Source organism: Canis aureus, chromosome 38, assembly GCF_053574225.1.
Source record: "Canis aureus isolate CA01 chromosome 38, VMU_Caureus_v.1.0, whole genome shotgun sequence".
In the NCBI taxonomy this organism is placed as follows: Eukaryota; Metazoa; Chordata; class Mammalia; order Carnivora; family Canidae; genus Canis; species Canis aureus.
The window spans coordinates 13,417,349-13,432,893 of NC_135648.1; the positions used below are offsets into that span (position 1 = coordinate 13,417,349).

General features: G+C 35.5%; 1 long non-coding RNA gene across 2 annotated transcripts in view; it reads right to left on the bottom strand.

The window, feature by feature from the left end:
• Nucleotides 1-2,376: 2,376 nt before the first annotated feature.
• The window catches only part of LOC144307039 (uncharacterized), a 37,151-nt gene continuing 23,982 nt past the window's right edge, over nt 2,377-15,545 (bottom strand). Inside the window, exons 4-5 of one of the 2 annotated variants that reach the window (XR_013374004.1) lie at nt 4,270-4,307; nt 2,377-2,502 (exon numbers count right to left, since the gene is read on the bottom strand). This is a non-coding gene — a long non-coding RNA (uncharacterized LOC144307039). Of the gene's footprint in view, nt 2,503-4,159; nt 4,308-15,545 lie in introns of those variants that run through there. The other variant, XR_013374003.1, reaches the window with a different exon arrangement.

Below are 15,545 nucleotides of genomic sequence, written 5' to 3' on the forward strand. Positions count from 1 at the left end.
CTACCTCTTTCCGACCACCACCACCCCAGACTCTCTTTGGTCCACTCACACTGGCCCCTCTTGCTGTGTCTTAAAGACAGAGATTTTGAACCAGCTATTCCCTGTGCTGAGAATGCTCTTTCTCAAGATGTATACTTAGTTAACTAAGTTTGGCTCCTTAGATTTTGGCTTAAAATGTTACCTTCTCTGAAATCTCTATTTAAAATTGCCAGTTGCCACCTCTCCCCACCTACCCCCTTGCCCCAACTATTGTGTTTTTCTGTTTCATTTTACTAATAGCAAACACTTCCTTCATGTAATGTATCTCCTTCTAACATGAGAATTCAGGTTACATATGGTAAAGTATTTATTCACAGCTGTGTCCCCAGTGTCAAGAAGAGCGCCGGGCATATACTAAGCACTCAATAGATATTTCATGAGTGAATGAATAAATGAATAACAACAAGGATATAAATCCAGAATACTGAACTTCAAAATTAACATCTTAATTCTGGTAGTCAAATGATCTGATTTCTAATCAAATTTCCGACAATATATGACTTTCGCAAATGTTAAGAGCAAATGGTCTTCAGGGGATTCATTTACTTGGAGAATGTGTTAACTTTCTCTTGATGCTAAAAATACTGCAGAACTATCTTTAGGAATCCTATAGATCCTTAGAATATTAAGCAGCAAATCTCTTGGAATCCTTCCTCCTTTTCTGCTGTCAAAATCTACCAGTAATCGGTGCTTAATTCAAAGGATAGCTCCTGGGGCAGCCCAGGTGGCTCAGTGGTTTAGCACCACCTTCAGCCCAGGATGTGATCCTGAAGACCCAGGATCAAGTCCCATGTTGGGTTCCCTACATGGAGCTTGCTTCTCCCACTGCTTGTGTCTCTGCCTCTGTCTTTCTTTCTCTCTCTCTCTCTCTCTGTCGCTCACAAATAAATAAAATCTTAAAAAACAAAAACAAAGGATAGTTCCTTCATGAAGCAATTCCCAATTAATCTGTTGTTCATCTTTGAGTTGTCCTTAGTATCATAATTTACACATCAAATTTCTTATCAATTTATCAAATTACTTTTTAATTATATCTATATTGTACTTGAATTACCTTTAATCATTAGCTATCTGGGTCTTTAAATATTAGGCACTGGTGTACTCTGAATCAATCATAATAACCCATTAAAAATATTTTTGATTGGTGTGAGAAGATTCAATTTATTACTTGATCAAATTTTAATTACTTATTTATTATCCAATTTCTTTTGTTTAAAGTACAATTCAGAAATCTGTGTAGTATAAAATAAAAGAATAAGACAAATATTAAGTAAAATAGTTAATTTAAAATTGTAGAATTCTATATTGATTCAACTTAGGAAAGAAAACACATCAAAAAGCAATTTTTCAAAGGTCATTTTCTATTTGGAGAGATAGATTTAAGATTCTAAATCAAGGAATATGTTCACTGAAATTTACATGAAAGTTGGACCTTTATAAGGAAACATGAAAGACAGTGCACTCCAAAGAAAAGAAATGAAAGTGTCTCTTCCCATCTCTTGAACCTTCATGGCACTTATTTTTTTATTTTTAAAGATAAATGGTTACTATGATTTTATGTTTCACAGTTATAATTAGAAGTTATAAGACCCCTAACGAGAAAACTCACTAGAACCACTTTTAAATAGACTCACATATTTTCACCTTCACTTAGAAAGTGGATGAAAAAACTATATATAGCTTTAAGAACATAATATTAATATTAAATACCATTTGTTGAATGATGGAAGTATTGATGCTTCTTTAAATGTATATGTGTCTTTACATGTATAAAAACAAGCAGAGTTACTTTAAAAATCTCTGTTTCGTAAAAAAAAAAAATCAGATTGAATTACTGGATACTCTATATTTCAGGTTATTTCTTGTCAATCCTTGCATCTGCCCCCACAACCTTTGCATCCCACAGTACTTTCTTCTCTCCTTATTTTTGAACTAATATTGAAGCCATGTGCTTTGGCATCCTGATTTCTCAAATGACTCCTATAGGATTGTTAGATAAAGAAAATGTGGAATCAACTTAGGTAAAGAAAATGTGAAATATTGTGTTCTGAATTCATGTGCATTTTAGGCACAACTAAAAAGTAGGTTTGGAAAACACGTATCATCAACCTCTACCTCTACCTCTGTCTATACCTCCACCTACATCCATATTTATATCTATTAATTTCTACATTCATATCTATATGCCTTGAACATTAAGTTCCATTTAGCTTGTGAATGGTGAGTATCCCAGAAGAGAAGATGACTCATTATATCCATATTGTTGAACTTCACAAACTTAGATCAATTTTTCACGTTCACAGAATAAAAATGAGAACTTTGCAATACCTCTTTGGGCTAGAAAGTTGAAACCTTCCAACTATGCAGCTTCTAGGAATTTATTTCAGTGCCTGAGGTGGCTCTCTTTAAACTTAAAAGGAAACAGACAGAAACTCTAAATGGCAAGCATGTGATGACTTTTATCTGCAATATAGCAAAATAAGTAAAAAGAATGTTATATTTCTAAATACTCAAGAAAATGAGAGAGAATTCAATCTTTTTGTAGGGAGAAAAGAAACTTTTTTTTTTTTTAAAGAGGAATATTATCTTTGAAAAGATCTGAAAAAAAGAAAAAATTAAAAGATATGAAAAGTACTGTTAAAACATATGTGCTACTAACTCTGGGAAACAAAGGGTTGTGAAGGAGAGGTGGGCAGGGAGATGGGGTGACTGGGTGACAGGCACTAATGAGGGCACTTGATGGGATAAGCACGGACTGTTATATGTTGACAAATTGAATTTAAATAAAAAATAATAGAAAAAATTAAAAAATAAAGTTCCATAAATGTAAAAAAAAAAAAAAAAGTATGTGCTTATGGTATACCAACAATTTTGAAAAGATTTTGGCAAGAAAAAGCAAAACACATTTTATATCTCATTCATATGTAAAATTATTTCTTTTTTTAAGATTTTATTTATTTATTCATGAAAGCACACACACACACAGAGAGGCAGAGATCCAGGCAGAGGGGGAAGCAGGCTCCATGCAGGGAGCCTGAGGTGGGACTCGATCCGGGGTCTCCAGGATCACACCCTGGGCTGAAGGCAGGGCCAAACCACTTAGCCACCTGGGCTTCCCTATAAAATCATTTCAAAACAAACATATACTTTAGGGTGCAAATATATACTCTAAAGTATTTGATGAAACTGTCACATATTTAACTTATAGGAAGATAGAAATAAAGAACGGCTTAGGGGATAATTGAAGATGTTTCTGGGAAGAAATTGATTCAGAAGAACATATAGTCATCCAATAAGAAGAAATATGGTGAAAGAAGTGGATTCAAAGTTTTTTCTTCATTCAGAGGAAGAGAATCAAAACTATTTTTTGAAAAATACAAATAAATCACAAGGAGCAGCTAAATAGAAAAGGTATGAACAACAGTGCTAATTTTCTATAAGAAGATTATTATAAGAAGGACAGTAAAAAACAAAAAATAGACTGAGATTCTCATTAACATATTCCATAGTGGGGAGAAGCAGCCCAAGTGGAGAGTAGAAAGCCCCGTGAGAAAATAAAGCAAATCTCTCCAGAGTATCTCTGCCTACAGAAGCATGAGGCAGATGGTAGGCCACAAGGACTTTCAAAGTCAACACATGTTAAAGAATTGTAAAAATCAATACTTTACCCAACTGCAGCAACCAAAAGATGGGACATAATTCATTAAGTTGAACTACAATGACATTGTCATTTTTGTAGGTCAGACTCACTGAATATCATCAGGAAGAAAGCATATTACCTGAGTTCAATAAATATCACTTTCAGTTGTTATAATAATAAAATAACACATTGAGAACAGTATGGAGACAGCAGAGTTAAAGAAGCAAGGCAAACCCAAACTATTACAAACTCGTTAAAAATGAGACCCAGGGGATCCCTGGGTGGCTCAGCGGTTTAGCACCTGCCTTCGGCCCAGGGCATGATCCTAGAGTCACAGGATTGAGTCCTGCAAGGGGTTCCTGCATGGAGCCTGCTTCTCTCTCTGTCTGTGTCTCTCCCCCCTCTCTCTCTGTGTCTCTCATAAATAAATAATATTTTTTTTTAAGTGAGACCCATAGTAGGCTGGAATAAATTGTGCTAAAAATGTAATGACTGACTTAAGATAGACCCAGCAACCACTTTAAAGGAAAAATAAACAAATAAACAAAAGGAATTAGCAGGAAAATTGTAGATGAAAAAGACAAACTTACCTGATGTAAGGATGATTGGTGTCCCTAAGGAGTGAATCCTGTAATGGGAAAAACATATATTTAGAAACATAATATAGGATGATATTCTTGAGATAATGGAAGAATTAAATCTGTATATCTAAAATGAACTGGAATGCCTAGGCAATTTGACATGGAATAATTAAGGTTGAGACAAATCCTTGTTAAGCAATTAAATGTTGAGAATGAAAAATAAGGACTATTCTCACACAGCCAGAAAAAGCAAGTCAGGCTGGTGTCAGACTTTATCAGAGCAGCCATCAATATGAGCAGACAGTGCAGCAATCTCTATTCTCAAAATATAGAGATTCAGCAAATTGCTGTTTTCATTTTTTAAAAATAGTTTTGGGGTGCCTGGGTGGCTCAGTTATGCGTCCAACTTTTGATTTGGGTTCAAGTCATGATCCTAGGGTTGTGAGACCCCACAATGGGCTCTACACTGGATGGGGAGTCTGCTTAAGATGCTCTCTCTCCTTCTCCCTCTGTTCCACCCTCTCTTGTGCCCATGCAGCACTTTCTCTTTCTCTCTCTCTCAAACAAACAAACAAAAAAAATCAGTTTTTTTCAAACACAAAATACTTTGGGAATACAGAGTACATTTAATCATATTTTAAAACAAAATGCTTGGATGATTAAATCCACCTGACTCTGACATTAATCAAAATAAATTAGGGAGAATAAGAAATATTTTGGCATATGGACTGATGAGCAATGACACAATTTAAATACATAAAGTGAATTAAATACTTGAACAAAATGTAAATACTACAAAGTCTCAGAAAATAAAATAATTGTAAAGCAAAGAAAGGAGATGAAAAAGGAAAGAAGAGGAAAGTGATGTAAGCAAGTCAATCAATTCATCATAGGAAAATCAACTCATCCCATAATATGTAAGACTTAAACATGAAATTAAACGATACCTTCTAATTCATAATGCTTTTCATCATACATTTTTTCAATCTAGAGATCTCTTTGAAGGTTCAGAACTTAGAGTAAAATTAATATATTTTTAAAATCATGTAACTTCTTCAGTTATTTTCTGCTGAATTCAAGATAATTGTAATTAATGCTTTAATTTAAATCATTCCATATTTTTTTAGATTTTATTTCTTTATTAGAGAGAGTGTGAGAGCACATGAGGTAGAAGGAGAAATAAGCTCCCCACTAAGCAGGGATCTTGACTCTGGGCTTGATCCCAGGACCCTGGGATAATGACTCCAGCCCAAGGCAGCCACTTAACTGATTGAGCCACCCAGGTACCTCTAAAACATACCATTTATAGAATTAATCTCTGATTGAAAAATTTGTTCTGTCTGTAGATGTATATCCATCCTTCTATTCACTTTTTGGTCCAGAGAAATGTTAATACTGCTTATTTCTGGATAGTAGGTTTTTTTTTTTTTTAAGATGTATTTATTTTTTTAGAGAGAGAACATACAGATGCAAGTGGGGGTCAGAGAGAGAGAAGCAGACTCCCCACTAAGCACAGAGCCTGACACGGGACTATCTCACAACCCCAAGATCATGACCTTGACAGAAATCAAGAGTTGGACACGTAACCAACTGAGCCACCCAGGCACCCCTGGATAGTAGGTTTTTAACTATTATGTTGAGTTTTACCTCTAACTTTTTTGGTTTTCTTTAGTTTATTGAATTGTGGGCATATATTATTTTTTAAAATGATAAAGTCACAAAAAATGATAAAGTCACTACTTTGAAAACATATATGCACTGGTTGGTGATTTTAGAAATAAAGAAATGTATTCATGAGATCAGTTGATTTTTACTTTATACATTTTTATACTATTGATATGAATTTTAAATATCATATTGTAAGCTATTTCAGGGCCTGTTTCTGAAACTTTCCTTATGATTGAAAAACTATTGTTGCACTTAATTAGAATCTGTGGATAATTTCATTGAAGTATGTTGATGAAGTATCTTAAAATATAATTTTTAAAGATATTAATTTCATTTGGAAGTTACAGGTGTATTGATCATCTTACTGATTTGCTTTCAAATGTGATGATTTTGCAAAAGCACTTCATAAGCCCACTCTACATTTTCTACTTTCATACAAAAATGAGCAAACGATTAAGAGTGTACAATAATACAATGGAAATTTTCAGATGATTTTATATGTTATAAGTAATTAGTAACAAAAAAAAAAGAAAGAAAGAAAGAAAAGTGAGTATACCTTTTAGTGTGTAATTAAGAATTCCAGAGTCTTACATACTTGTCACACCCAATATTCTTAACTATTTATAGTGTTTAATGTTTTCTGTTGTATAGTTTAGTGATGGAACAACTTAAAGTTAGATTCTTTTAAAATTACATATGACATGGAAAATTCTAAGACTGTGGAATTAAAGGAATTGAATGTTTTTCCTAAAAAATGAGTTAGAATAGTTAACAAATATTAAAGAAAATAAAAAGAAATGGAGGACTCATACCAAACAAATTTAAGACTTACTAATAAAGCTAATTAAGACATTGTGATACTGACAAAAGAGTAGATAAAATAGAACAGATCCAAAAATAGACTCACATAAATATGGTTAACTGACTTTTGACAATGCAAAGGTAATTCAGAGGAGAAACATTTTTCTTCTCAACAAATTGTGCTAGAACACTTGGATGCACATATACAAAAAGATGAACCTAGATGCAGGTGTTACCCCCTATTTAAAAATTAACTCAAAATGTGTCATACACCTAACTGTCACAATCTACATGATCTTGGTTTGGTAATGAATTTTCAGATGTAATCGCAAAAGTATGATGTACAAAAGAAAAAATTGGTAAGTTGGAATTTTATTAAAAACTTCTGAAAAAAAAACAAACTTCTGCTTAAGTTTAATAAAATGGAAAGATGAGTCACAAACTGGGAGAAAATATTTGTAAAACACATTTGGTAAAGAGCTTGTATCCAGAATATACAAAGAATATTTAAAATTAAACAACATGAAAACAAACCACCCAACTAAAATGGGCAAAAGATTTATACAGACACTTCACCAAAGAAGATACACATATGGCAGATAAGTATGCAAAAAGATTCTCAACATTTTTTTTTGTCATTAGGAAAATGAAAATTAAAGCACATTATATTAGAAAGCAAAGATTTGGGGAACAAAGAAAATTTAAGGGAATATATGCCCTCATTACATTCTGATAGAAGGACTAGGTAAATTCTTATGATTTTAGTTGATGGTCTGTTAGCCAAAGGAAGTAAAATATTTTTCCCTTGCCTTCCAGATAACAGGACTGAAGAACACATGGTGATGTATATTTGAACTGTTACATGCTTTAAAAAATAATTTACAAGAGAAATAATAGACTGAATTTCTCCTTTGCCTAATGAATGAAACTTCAAAGATACTGCTAGATATGAATACCTTAAGAAAGAGATCACCAGCTATGTTTTATCTTATGGTTATGTATTACCTTTGCTTTAAACTATGTCTGGGGAACAAACAGAAGCATTCGTTATGTTCATTTTCTATTTTATAGCAAGATGGAAAATAAGCTTTCTCTGAAGAGGCCCAAGTGGGATGCTTCCAGGCATTTCTGGTAACTTGTAATACCACGCTGCCTGAAATGATGGTGATATATTCTTTACTTAACTTTACAAACTTGCAGGTTTTATTATTAAAGAATACAAAAGAATTGAATAACACTGACTTGCGATGGAATAATGTTGCCCTAGAAAATGTAAAAGCAATCATTTTGTAATGTATAATTCATTCCTTTGTAGGACAATCAGAAAATTGTTTTCCTGTCTGGATTGTTCTGAATTTTTACTCTAGCTGGAATCATCATTGTTCTCATTCAGAGTGTATAGCCATTTACACGTGGGAGAATAGTAGACAGTTCGATTAATCTAGTAATTATTTGACATCCAAGATTATTCCCTGACTGACTTTAGTTTCCTTTCTGTTAAGAGTTTGTTTGTGTTCATTTATCTTTTAGAGGATAAAGATTATCCCAAATGTCCTGTGAAGGAAGTTAAATAAGGCAAAATATCTCATCCTATCACATGAAATTCATGCAGATGAGCAATTCCATGTTATATGTGTAAAACACCTGAATGAGGCAGAAGGTAAACAGGACAGAGAATATATTTCCTTATTCTGGTGTGGATTGACTGCCAATTTGATCTTTATACAGTCCTCTATTCTCTTAGTGCCAGCATCTGCTGAGCACCAATTCCTCTTGCTTCTATAACGAAGGCTTCTGGTTCATGGCTCAGGTTTTATCCATACGTAAATCTCTCTTGCACTATTCTATTCATTCTCTGGAGGAAATCAACCAGGTTTCTGCACTGTTTTTTTTTTTTTTCCTTCAACTTCCACAGATCGTTAACTAAACACATTTTTATTCAAAATAACTATGTGCCATCCACTCGTCCAGATGCTTGGGATAAGTTTATAAACAAAGATTCCCATTTCTTGGAGCCCACAGACTCCTGAGAGGTGGCAGGTGATAAGCAATACCTCAATTAAGTGAATTATATATGTTAGAGGTAAAAAGTGTTATGAAGAAAAAGTGGCGAGCAGACCACTTTGCAGAAAAGAGTGATCACAAAGGATGGTCTGGACAAAGACTTGAAAGAAGAGAAAGAGTTTGCCAGAGAGAGTGTGGTTAAGTGCATTGCAGGAAATAGACTATTAGAAGATGGGAAGAAGTTTTTAATTTTGATATAGTCTAATTGATCTGTTTAGTTCTGATGCCTGTGCTTTTGTTATTGTATCCAGGAAATCACTGCCAAATCCAATGTCATGAAGATTCTCCTATATGCCAAACCCAGTATCATGAAGGCTTTCCTCTATGCTTCCTTCTAATACTTTTATAGTTTTGACTCTTATGAATAGGATCTATTTTAATTACTTATTTATAAATGCATCTATTTTAATTATTTATTTATAAACCTATTTTTCCATGCTACTTTCTTAGTGATAACAGCAAAAGGAGGATGTTCTCTATTTATGTATTCCCCAAGCATGAAACACTATGTCTGATATAAGTTGTTCATAAATGTTGGATGACTACAAAATAAATGAATGATTAATAATAAAAATGAAAATAAGATCTTCCTATCTTGGGGATAGGTCTCAGCATTCTACTTGTATTAAACTCATTTAGTTCTCACAAAACACCTCTTAAGGAAGAAAGGGATGCACTGAGATGTTAAATTACTTGACCAAAATGATATTGATGGGCAACAAACCTTGGAATTCATGTGCATATATATTAAATGTTGAAGCCATTTATAACAGTATCTTCTAAATGGCAGAGTAGAGTGTAGGTTCACAGATTTGGCTTAGCATCATAAGAGCTTTAAAAAATACAGTCTTGGACTACACCCCAGATCCACTGAGATACTGAGAACTGGAATTTTAAAAATTGTCTTGGGTATTTTATATGCAGTCAGCCTGACATCTGCCTAAGCAAAATTGTTTGCGAATCACTGAACACTAAGATTCCTCATTTGTACTTGTACACAATAGGACTAGAAAGTGCTTGAAATGTATTCTTGCTGCTGTTATTTGCTATTCAAATTATCATCTTCCAAAGACAATTGAAATTATTTGACCAGAGAAGGTATACTCCAGGGACTTGTAGAGCTTGACTTGCTAAACTAGGGAGTATTATTATCATTAGGAGGTAAAACAAGGGTATTAAAGAAATGTAGAGCCTCCACCTGCATGGTAAGCCCTGAAGTAGGTGAGTGTGTACATTAATGTGCACAAATCACATAGAAATAAAATGGAAAGAGGAGCTCACAGACACTTACTCCAAGCAGCCTACTAAGGGTGGGCAATTTGTTTTTTGAAAGAGCAAAATAAGTTTTGAGAGAGACCATTAATGACTAAAGAATGAATTAATCAACTCAATGGATGTGTAATGCCTCCCTGAGTCATATAGAATTTCAACTTAAGCTACCAATTATCTTTCACGCTCCTTACCAAACATCATTCTGCCCTACAGAGTATAGAAAACATTTGAAAAAGTGAGGGGGCAGGGCAAGATGGCAGAAGAGTAGGGTCCCAAGTCAACTGTCCCCACCAACTTACCTAGATAACTTTCAAATCGTCCTGAAAACCTACAATGCAGTCTGAGATTTAAAGAGAGAACAGCTGGAATGCTACAGAGAGAAGAATTTGTGCTTCTAACAAATACAACTCGTTTTTAGCCACTCTGCACTGAGCAAAATGACTAGAAAGAAGAACTCACTACAAAAGAATCAGAAACAGTACTCTCTGCCACAGAGTTACAGAGTTTGGATTACAATTCAATGTCAGAAAGCCAATTCAGAAGCACAATCATAAAGCTACTGGTGGCTCTGGAAAAAAGCATAAAGGATTCAAGAGACTTCATGACTGCAGAATTTAGATGTAATAAAGCCAAAATTAAAAATCAATTAAATGAGATACAATCCTTCCTTCCTTAGGAAGGAAGCTGAGGAAAAAAGAGAAAAACAATTAAAAGATCATGATGAAAGGTTAAGGGAAATAAATGACAGCTTCAGAAGGAAAAATCTACGTATAATTGGGGTCCCAGAGGGCACGAAAGGGACAGAGGACCAGAAAGTGTATTTGAATAAATCATAGCTGAGAACTTCCCTAACTTGGAGAGGGAAACAGTCATTCAGATCCTGGAGATAAAGAGGTCTCCCAACCCCCCCCCAAAATCAATAAAAATCATTCAACACTCGGCATTTTATAGTGAAACTTGCAAATTCCAAAGATAAAGACAAAATCCTTAAAGCAGCAAGAGACAAGAGATCCCTAACTTATATGGGGAGAAATATTAGATTAACAGCAGATCTCTCCACAGACACCTGACAGGCCAGAAAGGGCTGGCAGGATATATTCAGGGTCCTAAATGAGAAGAACATGCAACCAAGAATACTCTATACAGCAAGACTCTCATTCAGAATAGAAGGAGAGATAAAGAGCTTCCAAGATAGGCAGAAACTGAAAGAATATGTGACCACCAAACCAGCTCTGCAAGAAATATTAAGGGGGACCCTGTAAAAGAAGGAGGAAGTCCAAAGAAATAATCCACAAAAACAAGGACTGAATAGGTATTATGATGACACTAATTTCTTATCTTTCGATAGTAACTCTGAACGTGAATGGGCTTAATGATCCCATCAAAAAGGTGCAGGGTTTCAGACTGGATAAAAAAGCAAGACACATCTATTTGCTATCTGCAAAAGACTCATTTGAGGCCTGAAAATAAAAGGTTGGTGAACCATTTACCATTCAAATGGTCCTCAAAGAAATCAGGAGTAGCCATCCTCATATCAGAGGATGTAGTAAGAGACTGTATCTCAAAGACTGTAGTAAGAGATGGAGAGGGACACTATCATACTTAAAGGATCTATCCAACAAGAGGACCTAACAATCATGAATATTTATGCCCCTAATGTGGGAGCTGCCAGGTATATCAATCAATTAATAATCAAAGTTAAGACATACTTAGATAGTAATACACTTATACTGGGAGACTTTAACATGGCGCTTTCTGCAAATGTCAGATCTTCTAAGCACAACATCTCCAAAGAAACAAAAGCTTTAAATTATTGGACCAGATGGATTTCACAGGTATTTATAGAACTTTACATCCAAATGCAATAGAATACACATTCTTCTCAAGTGCACATGGAACTTTCTCTAGGATAGACCAATTACTGGGTCACAAATCAGGTCTCAACTGATACCAAAAGATTGGAATTGTCCCTGAATATTTTCAGACCATAATGCTTTGAAACTAAAACTCAATCACAAGAAGAAATTTGGAAGAAATCCAAACACGTGGAGGTTAAAGACCATCCAGCTAAAAGATGAAAGGGTCAACCAGGAAATTAACGAAGAATTAAAAAGATTCATAGAAACTAATGAGAATGAAGATACAACCATTCAAAATCTTTGGGATAAAGCAAAAGCAGTCCTAAGGGGGAAATACATCACAATACAAGCATCCCCCCACCCAACCCCCCAAAAAAACGGAAAAAAACTCAAATATACAAGCGAACCTTGCACATAAAGGAACTGGAGAAAGAACAGCAAATAAAACCTACACCAAGCTGAAGAGAGTTAATAAAGATTCGAGCAGAACTCAATGACACAGAGACCAGAAGAACTGTAGAACAGATCAACAAAACCAGGAGTTGGTTCTTTGAAAAAATTAGTAAGATAGATAAACCATTAGCCAGCCTTATTAAAAACAAAAGAGTAAAGACTCTAATTAATAAAATCATGAATGAAAAAGAAGAGATCACAACCAATACCAAGGAAATACAAACGATTTAAAAAACATATTATGAGCAGCTATATGCCAATAAATTAGGCAATCTAGAAGAAATGGACGCATTTCTGGAAAGCCACAAACTACCAAAACTGGAACAGAAAGAAATAGAAAACCTGAACAGGAAGAAATAGAAAACCTGAACAGGCTGATAACCAGGGAGGAAATTGAAGCAGTCATCAAAAACCTCCCAAGACACAGAAGTCCATGGCCAGATGGTTTCTCAGGGGAATTCTATCAAATGTTTAAAGAAGAAACAATATCTATTCTACTAAAGCTGTTCTGAAAGATAGAAAGAGACGGAATACTTCTAAACTCGTTCTATGAGGTCAGCATCACCTTGATTCCAAAACCAGACAAAGACCCCACCAAAAAGGAGAATTATAGACCCTGATGAACACAGATGCAAAAATTCTCAACAAGATACTAGCCAATAGGGATCCCTGGGTGGCACAGCGGTTTAGTGCCTGCCTTTGGCCCAGGGCGCGATCCTGGAGACCCGGGATCGAATCCCGCATCGGGCTCCCTGCATGGAGTCTGCTTCTCCCTCTGCCTGTGTCTCTGCCTCTCTCTCTCTCTGTCACTATCATGAATAAATAAATAAAATCTTAAAAAAAGAAAAAGATACTAGCCAATAGGATCCAACAGTATGTTAAGATTATTCACCATGACCAAGTGGGATTTATCCCCAGGATGCAAGACTGGTTCAACACTTGTAAAGCAATCAACGTGATAGATCATATGAACAAGAGAAAAAACAAGAACCATATGATCCTCTCAATAAATGCAGAGAAACATTTTGACAAAATACAGCATCCATTCCTGATCAAAACTTTTCAGAGTGTAGGGATAGAGGGAACATTCCTCAACATCTTAAAAGCCATCTACGAAAAGCCCACAGCAAATGTCATTCTCAATGGGGAAACACTGGGAGCACGACAGGGATGTCTGCTGTCACCACTGCTATTCAACCTAGTACTAGAAGTCCTAGCCTCAGCAATCAGACAACAGAAAGACATTAAAGGCATTCCAATTGGCAAAGAAGAAGTCAAACTCTCCCTCTATGCCGATGACATGATACTGTACATAGAAAACCCAAAAGACTCCAGCACTAGATTGCTAGAACTCGGGAATCCCTGGGTGGCTCAGCGCTTTAACACCTGCCTTCAGCCCAGGGCATGATCCTGGAGACCCGGGATCAAGTCCCACATCAGGCTCCCTGCATAGAGCCTGCTTCTTCCTCTGCCTATGTCTCTGCCTCTGTCTCTCTTCTCTGTGTCCTTCATAAATAAATAAATAAAATCTTAAAAAAAAAAGATTGCTAGAACTCATACAGCAATTTGGCAGTGTGGCAGGATTCAAAATCGGTGGAATTTCTATACACTAACAATGAGACTGAAGAAAGAGAAATTAAGGAATCAATCCCATTTATAGTTGCACCCAAAAGCATAAGATACCTAGGAATAAACCTAACCAAAGAGGTAAAAGATCTATACCCTAAAAACTACAGAATAATTCTGAAAGAAATTGAAGAAGACACAAAGAAATGGAAAAATATTCTATGCTCATGGATTGGAAAAATTAATATTGTGAAAATGTCAGTGTTACCCGGGGCAATTTACACATTTAATGCAATCCCTATCAAAATACCATGGACTTTCTTCAGAGAGTTGGAATAAATAATCTTAATAGCCAGGGGAATATTGAAAAATAAAACCAGAGCTGGGGGCATCACAATGCCAATTTCAGGTTTACTATAAAGCTGTGATCATCAAGACAGTGTGGTCCTGGCACAGAAACAAACACATAGGTCAATGGAACAGAATAGAGAATCCAGAAATGCGCCGTCAACTCTATGGTCAACTAATATTTGACAAAGCAGGAAAGACTATCCACTGGAAAAAGGACAGTCTCTTCAATAAGTGGTGCTGGGAAAATTGGACAGCCACATGCAGAAGAATGAAACTAGACCATTCTCTTACACCATACACAAAGATAAACTCAAAATGGATGAAAGATCTAAGTGTGAGACAAGAATCCATCAAAATCGTAGAGGAGAACACAGGCAACATGATTTTTGAACTTGGCCACAGCAACTTCTTGAAAGATACATCTATGAAGGCAAGAGAAACAAAAGCAAAAATGAATTATTGGGACTTAATCAAGATAAAAAAAAAACTTCTGCACAGCAAAAGAAACAGTCAACAAAACTAAAAGACATCCTACAGAATGGGAGAAGATATTTGCAAATGACATATCAGATAAAGGGCTAGTTTCCAAGATCTATAAAGAACTTCTTAAACTCAACACCAAAGAAACAAACAATCCAATCATGAAATGGGCAAAAGACATGAACAGAAATCTCACAGAGGAAGACATAGACATGGCCAACAAGCACATGAGAAAATGCTCTGCATCACTTGCCATCAAGTAAATACAAATCAAAACCACAATGAGATCCCACCTCACACCAGTGAGAATGGGGAAAATTAACAAGACAGGAAACAACAAATGTTGGAGAGGATGTGGAGAAAGGGAAACCCTCTTGCACTGTTGGTGGGAATGTGAACTGGTGCAGCCACTCTGGAAAACTGTGTAGAGGTTCCTCAAAGAGTTAAAATAGATCTGCCCTACGAGCCAGCAATTGCCCTGCTGGGGATTTACCCCAAAGATACAGATGCAGTGAAACGCTGGGACACCTGCACCCCAATGTTTTTAGCAGCAATGTCCACAATAGCCAAACTGTGGAAGGAGCCTCGGTGTCCATCGAAAGATGAGTGGATAAAGAAGATGTGGTCTATGTATACAATGGAATATTCCTCAGCCATTAGAAACCACAAATACCCACCATTTGCTTCGGGGTGGATGGACCTGGAGGGTATTATGCTGAGTGAAGTAAGTCAGTTGGAGAAGGACAAACATTATATGATCTCATTCATTTG